The sequence below is a fragment of the Ovis canadensis genome, chromosome 4 (genome assembly GCF_042477335.2).
Source record: "Ovis canadensis isolate MfBH-ARS-UI-01 breed Bighorn chromosome 4, ARS-UI_OviCan_v2, whole genome shotgun sequence".
Lineage (NCBI taxonomy): Eukaryota > Metazoa > Chordata > Mammalia > Artiodactyla > Bovidae > Ovis > Ovis canadensis.
The window spans coordinates 113,801,684-113,809,383 of NC_091248.1; the positions used below are offsets into that span (position 1 = coordinate 113,801,684).

The 7,700-nt window shown below is 41.7% G+C and overlaps 1 long non-coding RNA gene and 1 other non-coding gene across 2 annotated transcripts in view; one reads left to right on the forward strand and one right to left on the reverse strand.

Moving 5' to 3' along the window:
• LOC138439532 (uncharacterized) overlaps positions 1-7,700 on the reverse strand; it is a 53,566-nt gene that overhangs the window by 44,266 nt on the left and 1,600 nt on the right. The gene's annotated exons all lie outside the window — the stretch shown is intronic.
• LOC138439867 (U6 spliceosomal RNA) lies at positions 2,068-2,174 on the forward strand. Its single transcript, XR_011256814.1, has one exon. It is a non-coding gene; the product is annotated as a U6 spliceosomal RNA (small nuclear RNA).

Genomic DNA, 7,700 nt, shown 5'->3' on the forward strand with positions numbered 1-7,700 from the left:
TCTCAACAATATTTCCAATGGCCAAAGAGGGTTCAAGGAAAGCTCATTGGGGTATTAAAAGAGTAGCTGTTATGTTCTGGTTTTGGTTTTAATAGACTTTATTTTTTAGAGAAGTTTTAGGTTCACAGCAATACTAATCAGAAGGTAGACTTCTATTATCACCATCCCACCAGAATGATTCATTTGTTACAACTGATGAGCCTACACTGATACCTCATTATCATCCAAAGTCCACAGTTTCACATCAGGGTCTACTCTTGGTATTGTATGTTCTATGGGTTTGGACAAATGTATAATGAAATGTATCTACCATTATAGTATCATACAAATTAGTTTCACTGCCCTAAAATTCTCTATGCTCTCTCTGCCTATTCATCCCTCTCTCCCACTCAAACCCTGGCAACCACTGATCTTTTTACTGTCTCCCTAGTTTTGCCTCTTCCAGAATATCATATAATTGGAATCATAAAGTATGTAGCCTTTTCAGATTGGCATCTTTCACTTAGTAATATTCATGTAAGTTCTATCATGTCTTTTCATGGCTGGATAACTCATTTCTTTTCTGCACCGAATTCCATTGTCAATAAAATTTACAAACTTTTAGCCATGTTAACTAGGAAAAAACACATAAATTACTAACATCAGAAACAAAAGAGGGGCCACTAACATTGATCCCATAGAAATGAAAAAGATAATTAAGGAATATTATGAACAACTCTTGACCCCGAAATGCGATAACCTAGATGGAATGGGCTAATTCCTTGAAAGACACAATTTGTCAAAATTCACACAAAAAGCAATAGACAATTTAAAGAGGCCTATATGAATTAAAGAAATTAAATCAATAAATACTAACCTGCCGAAAGAGAAATCACCAGGCCCAGACAAGTTCACTGATGAATTCCACCAAAAATTTAAGGAAGAAATTATACCAGTTCTCTACAATCTCTTTCAGAAGATAGAAGCAAAAAGACTACTTCCTAACATAACCTATGGGGCCAGCATTACCCTAATGCTAAAACCAGACAAGCATATTACAAGAAAAGAAAATTACAGACCAATATCTTCTGTGAACATAGATGCAAAAATCCTCAACAAAGCATTAGAAAATAGAAGCCAATGATATATAAAAAGAATTATATACCATGGTCAAGTAGACTTTATAAAATCTAGGTATGCAAGCCTGATTCAGTATTCAGTTATCAATATAATCCATCACAACAACAGAATAAGGAAGAAAAATTATATAACATCAATATATGCAGAAAAAGAACAAAATCCCACACCCATTCATGAATAGAAACACTCAGCAAATTAAGAGTGGAGAGAAATTTCCTCAATTTGATTAAATATCTATCAAAAAATCTGCAACTCACATTGTATTTAATGATGAAACTAGATACTTCCCTGTTAAGATAAGAAATAAGGCAAAGGTGTCTGCTCTCCCACTCAAAATCATACTGGAAGCACTAGGTAATGCAATAAGAAAATATAAGGAAGAAATAAAACTGTATTTGTTGACAGAATATATGGTTATCTATGTAGAAAATTCCAAAGAATCAACAAAAAACAACCTGCTGGAAGTAATAAGTAATTATAGCAAGATTAAAAGATACAAAGTTAATATACAAAAGTCACCATCTGATACACCAACAATGAATACTAGAGTTTGGAATTAAAAACACAATACCATTTACATCAGCACCAAAAATTCAAATACTTGGGTATAAATCAAAACTGTTCAAGATTTACATAAGGAATACTTAAAAGTTCTGATGAAAGAAATCAAAGAGTAAATAAATGGAGAAATATTCCATGTATGCATGGATAGGAAGACTCACTACCATTAAGATGTCAGTTCTTTTCAACTTGAACTACAGATTCAACAAAATTCCAATCAAAATTCTAGCAAATTATCAACCAACTTGATTCTAAAGTTTCCAAAGATTAAAGATTCAGAATGTCCAACACAATAGCGAAAGGGCAGAAGTGACAGGACTGATGTTATTTGACTCCAAGACTTAAAAGACTTACAATCTGTAAAACAGCATTAATCAAGACAGTGTGGTGCTCACTTTAGCAGCACATATACTAAAATTGGAACAATACAGAGAAGATGAGCATGGCCATTGAACAAGGATGACATCCAAATTCATGACATGCTCCATAAAAAAAGACAAGTGTGGTATTGGCAGACCTGAATTTCCCATATCCAGCAAAAAAGAAAAAACTTTTCAAATGAAGGCCACTGTGATAGGTGGACTAAGAATGAGCTGTGACCCCATCCTCTCTGCAGACGTGACCCAGATTCTGTACCATCTTTGGTTCCCCACACAAGGCAACAGTGAGGCCTGGTAGAGCCTGGGTTTCTGACTTGGCACTGATGCTGCTGCCCTTGGCAGAAGGGCTTTATAATAGGAAACAAAGACATACACTAACACTAGGGCTTTCATCCTGATACCGTTAAATTGTTCTTTTATAATTAGGCTTTTAAGATAAGAACAATCTGCCCATTATCACCAAAAAAGTTGTATTTCACCTTTATCCCAGAAAGGTGAGTACCCTTTCTGCACATAAAAGGGGTTTACTTGTCTTTGTTTCTTCACAGGAACATCTCTTTCTATACTACCATAGCCGAATTCTCTACTTTCAGAAACCTGTTATGAACTCCTAGTTGGCAACTTGCCTTTCAAATAAATAAACTATAAACAAAGAAACAACTATCACTTCATCAAGCATTTGGCCATCTTCACCGCTCACCTCCGAGCCTGGTAAGAGCCTCTGTTCTCCACATTCCTAGGTGGACCATTGACCCAAACCCTGGAGGCCCCTCCAGGATTCCCAGACCAGTCTCTGCAGATTGTTCTATCCTTTCTTCTTTGGGAAAAGTCTGTGAGGAGAGAACTGTTCATGGAAGAGTCCTCCGTGATGGACAAGAGAGACTCTGGGTCTGGGTCTGGTAGAGAGATACCAGGAGAGTGAGGTTCTGTTTAAAGAAATAAAAGATGGCACAGTTCGCTGATAGAATGACGCACTCCCTCAGCAGAGGTAACAACAGTCCTGAATACGACTCTGTGCCGATGGTGGCAGGGCTACCCGAGGGCAGGCACCTGGCGCAGAGTCATCCCCAGGTGACTGAGAACACCTGGGCCAAACTACAACAAGGCTCCACGGAAATGACACAAAAGGTGCAGACATCGACGGTTCCTCTTGATTTCTCCTGAGTTCTAACTGAACTCCAGATCAGTGAGGAAATACCCTGGGGGAGGCTCTTCATTTCTCTGACCCGGCTTTTCTGCACTGACCAACACAGGCTCAAAAGGGCCTACAGAGAAGAGAGATCCCTGGAACCTCTGTAGGCAGGATCAGGCTTCAAGGCTGCTGAAGGAAATTCCAAATCTGGAGAAGGAGCCTCACCCAGGAATGTGGCTCGTGCATCCTCTACTCCACACGTCTCACCACCGTGCCCTGACGTGCTTGTGTTCAGAGAACAGGTTACAGCGCGACACCACTCTGTTCTCTGGTTTTATGCAACGTCAGGTGGGGCCCAGAGTAGCCGGAGCTTGTGGGTTCTTTTCTGACTGCCGTCAGCCTTTTACATTTTCCCTGACGCTCAGGACAAATATCACTTTCTATGTGTGCAACAGTGAACAGAACAAAGCGTGTAACGTGTTATTCAACCAGGCCTCCCTTGCCCTGCCCCACTGATGGTCTAGCCTGAGTGCCAGACACTTGTCTGTTTTCGATGTGCTCACTCCACAGGGGCAGAAGCAGGCAGTGTGGTCCACGGCATCCTAGCAGCCAGAGGCCTGGCGTCTGTGCCTTTGGGGCCACGGAGGGCCTTCCGGCAGCCGCCAAACTAGCTGTCCAGCTGCTCCTGGAGCAGCACTCTGATGGTGTCCTCCGACTACTGGGAGCAAAGCCCCTTGGGTTTCCCTTTAGGAGGTGCTTCTGTGGCTTATTCTTTAGTAAGAAGCCAACATAGTTTAAGGAGGAATAAAGAGCTAGTCAGAAGTTTCTCTGCCCTGGATAAAGAATTATTATGTCAGTGAAAAGATTAGTTTACACAAACCTATAAAGGCCTCAAACTGCCTTTCGCAGAGGCCAGTCCTCCAAGGGTACAAAAGCCTGTGTTAGGCAGCACTTAAATGTGGAAGGGTCCACTCTTCACTTGAGGACACAGCAGATCTCGCAAAATGAATCAAAAAGCCATGTCCCTTAACTCTCACATCACGGTGACTGATGACTCACCTTCGAGAGCACAAGCAACCAGTCAGAAAGGGATGGGAATCCTTCTAGCCCCAACTAATTAAAGCCTAAAGCATCTCAGAAAAAAAAAAATGTGTAAAAAAAAAAAATGTGTAGAACAACTTCCAGGGGAAATAATGGATGGTCTGGATGAAAACACTCATCTTTCAGGAAAATCTAACCCTGCCTCCCAAGAGGACAAGCGACAGGAGGAGTGTGGGAACTGAAGGACCAGAACAAGAGAAGTGCTTACAAACTATTACACGTGAGTAAGACAGGCAGTAAGTGATAAAAGGGGTCCCTTACAGTCTCTTACTCAAAGTGTGCTGCTCTCTTTAGAGAAGATCGCACAGAGGATGACAGCGTCTCCCTTTCCAAGGAAGGATGAGGGTCACGCCGTGGGGTCACCACGAGGGATGCAGGGTCCCATGCAGGTTCATTTCAGATTTCAGGGCAGCCCTCTCCAGAACATCCATGTGCACCGCAGGACATCTGATGGTTTGCTTTCTCTCTCTTTAAAAGTGATTTAGATTAACCTCGATTTAGTTTAACTGCTGTTACTTGATTCTTTTTCTTATTGTTTGATAGAACTACTCATTCCTAAGAGTATTTTTAAATATATATGGTTTTGATTGTGATATGTTATTTACATTTCATTAAGCCTCCTAGAATTAGAAGATATAAGTACTGTATTTTTACTCTTAATTAAACCATCATCAATGTTTTGCCAAACTAGATGGAGATATTTGAAACAGAGGGGGACAAAAGACTATTACAATATATGTATCTATTAGAAGTCTATATAAGTAGCTTAATATTTACCTCAATAAACTGTTATTGGTTTTATCAGCTTCAAGAAAACAAAAACCTAAACAACCACAAGACATTCCCAGTTAAACCTATCAGTACTTTTATTAATTTACAACCACTACTTCTTATCATTTCAGATTTGTTCATGATATTCTTTGCTATCTAAATGTCTTTAGATTTTATGCAGTTAAAAAATTTCCCTTTAAAAAATAATAAAGGGGCACAAATCCAGTTCTAGAACTACAACCTGAGAAAACCCTCCATCCACTCCCCAGTGAGAATACCAAAAGTCGTTTTAAAAAAAAAAATTAAGTCTTTAGAAATCATCGTAAGGGACTTCCCTAGTGGTCTAATGGCTAAGGCTCCACAGTCCCAGTGGAGGGGGCCAGGGTTCAATCCCAGGTCAAGGAACTAGATCCCACACGCCACAACTAAAGATCTCGTGTGCCGCTACTAAGACCCGGCAAAGCCAAATAATAAATATTTTTCTAAAAGAAACTGTCCCAACAACACATAACAAGTGAAGAAACATTTATTTTAAAAAGTCTACTGAATCTCAGTAAGGGGAGTGAGAGTTCGTGGCACTTAAACCACAACCCACTTCGCTCTTCACCCCAGTGGAGAGTGAGGGAAACGCCACTCTGTGCAGTATGTGACCAAGGCTGAGAGCTCTGGAGTTCCCTCTACTTATACTGGTTTGTTTGAAACGGAATGTGGAGAAGTTCCTAAGGATGCTGTCAAAAACAATGGAGATGTGGGTGATTAGCAGTTAAGGAGGAGAAGGCAATGGCACCCCACTCCAGTACTCTTGCCTGGAAAATCCCATGGAAGGAGCAGCCTGGTGGGCTGTAGTCCATGGGGTCACTAAGAGTTGGGCATGACTGAGCGACTTCACTTTCACTTTTCACTTTCATGCATTGGAGAAGGAAATGGCAACCCACTCCAGCGTTCTTGCCTGGAGAATCTCAGGGAGCCTGGTGGGCTGCCATCTCTGGGGTCACACAGAGTCGGACATGACTGAAGTGACTCAGCAGCAGCAGCAGTTAAGGGGAGCCTAGGAGCTTGATTGGGCTTCCCTGGTGGCTCAATCCACCTGCAGTGCTGGAGACCTGGATTCGATTCTTGGATTCAGAAGATCCCAGAAGAAGGGATAGGCTACCCACTCCAGTATTCACTGGGCTTCCCTGGTGGCTCAGATGGTAAAGAATCCCTGGGTAGGCAATACTGGGTACCTCACTCCAGTATTCCTGCCTGGGGAATCCCATGGACAGAGGAGCCTGGCGGGATACAGTCCATGGGGTCACAGAGAGTCGGACACGACTGAGTGTCCGACTCAGCACACACAGGAGTTTGATAAAGCAACAAACTTAGAAGGCCATTGTGTTGCCAGAGCAAACCAGTGAAAGAGAGCCAGAGAGTGCCCTCCTAGGGTTTAAAAAAAAAAAATTAGACTTTCAGTAAAAACTAGCAAACTGGACACATATTTAATTTTGATCCTTCTCAAAAACCTACTAAAATAACAATGTTATCTTACAAGACAAAGCTACAAGGATGAGACTAGGACAGGAGGCCATTTTGGAAGCCAGAAAGCAGGATGGCTTTAACCTTCTCAACTTTAGTGAAAGCTAGATGGAATGGAACAAGACTTTCAAAATTATAAAGGCAAATTATTTTTAACAAAATTCTATATTCTTCTATATTTGATCAAATTTAAGAGTAGATAAAGAATAGACTGAAAAAAGCCTTTGATGCAGGAAATATGTGATCCAACATTGGAGAGAGGCAGTAAGAACCCCTGGTGGTGAAATGAAATGCCAGGATAACAGACTGGAGCAGGCTGGAAGGCACCGGGGGAGATTATCCTGGGAGGAGATCAGACACCATGCATGTAAATTCCTTGAAAAGAGAAAAATACTGTGCAGACGTCAGGGCTGGGTTAGAGTAGAGCACACAGAAAACCAAGGGAACAGACAGAGACGTAAGGCGGGCAGCACCTGCAGAATAAGATAAACTTTCATGCAGGAAAGCAAAGGAAATCATCATTTTCCACCTGGCTCAGCTACTATACATGGTATTTCAGTTCAGTTCAGTTGTTCAGTCACATCCGACTCTTTGCGACCCCATGAACCACAGCACGCCAGGTCTCCTGTTCATCACCAACTCCTGGAGTTTATCCAAACTCATGTCCATTGAGTCAGTGATGCCATCCAACCATCTTATCCTCTGTCGTCCCCTTCTGCTCCCGCCTTCAATCTTTCACAGCATTGGGGTCTTTTCCAAGGAGTCAGTTCTTCGCACCAGGTGGCCAAAGTATTGGAGTTTCAGCTTCAACATCAGTCCTTCCAATGAACACCCAGGACTGATCTCCTTTAGGATGGACTGGTTGGATCTCCTTGCAGTCAAGGGACTCTTGAGAGTCTTCTCCAACACCACAGTTCCAAAGCATCAATTCTCTGGTGCTCAGCTTTCTTTATAGACCAACTCTCACATCCATACATGACCACTGGAAAAACCATAGCTTTGACTAGATGGACCTTTGTTGGCAAAGTAATGCCTCTGCTTTTTATTATGCTGTCTAGGTTGGTCATAACTTTCCATCCAAGGAGCAAGTGTCTTTTAATTTCATGGCTGCAGTCACTGTC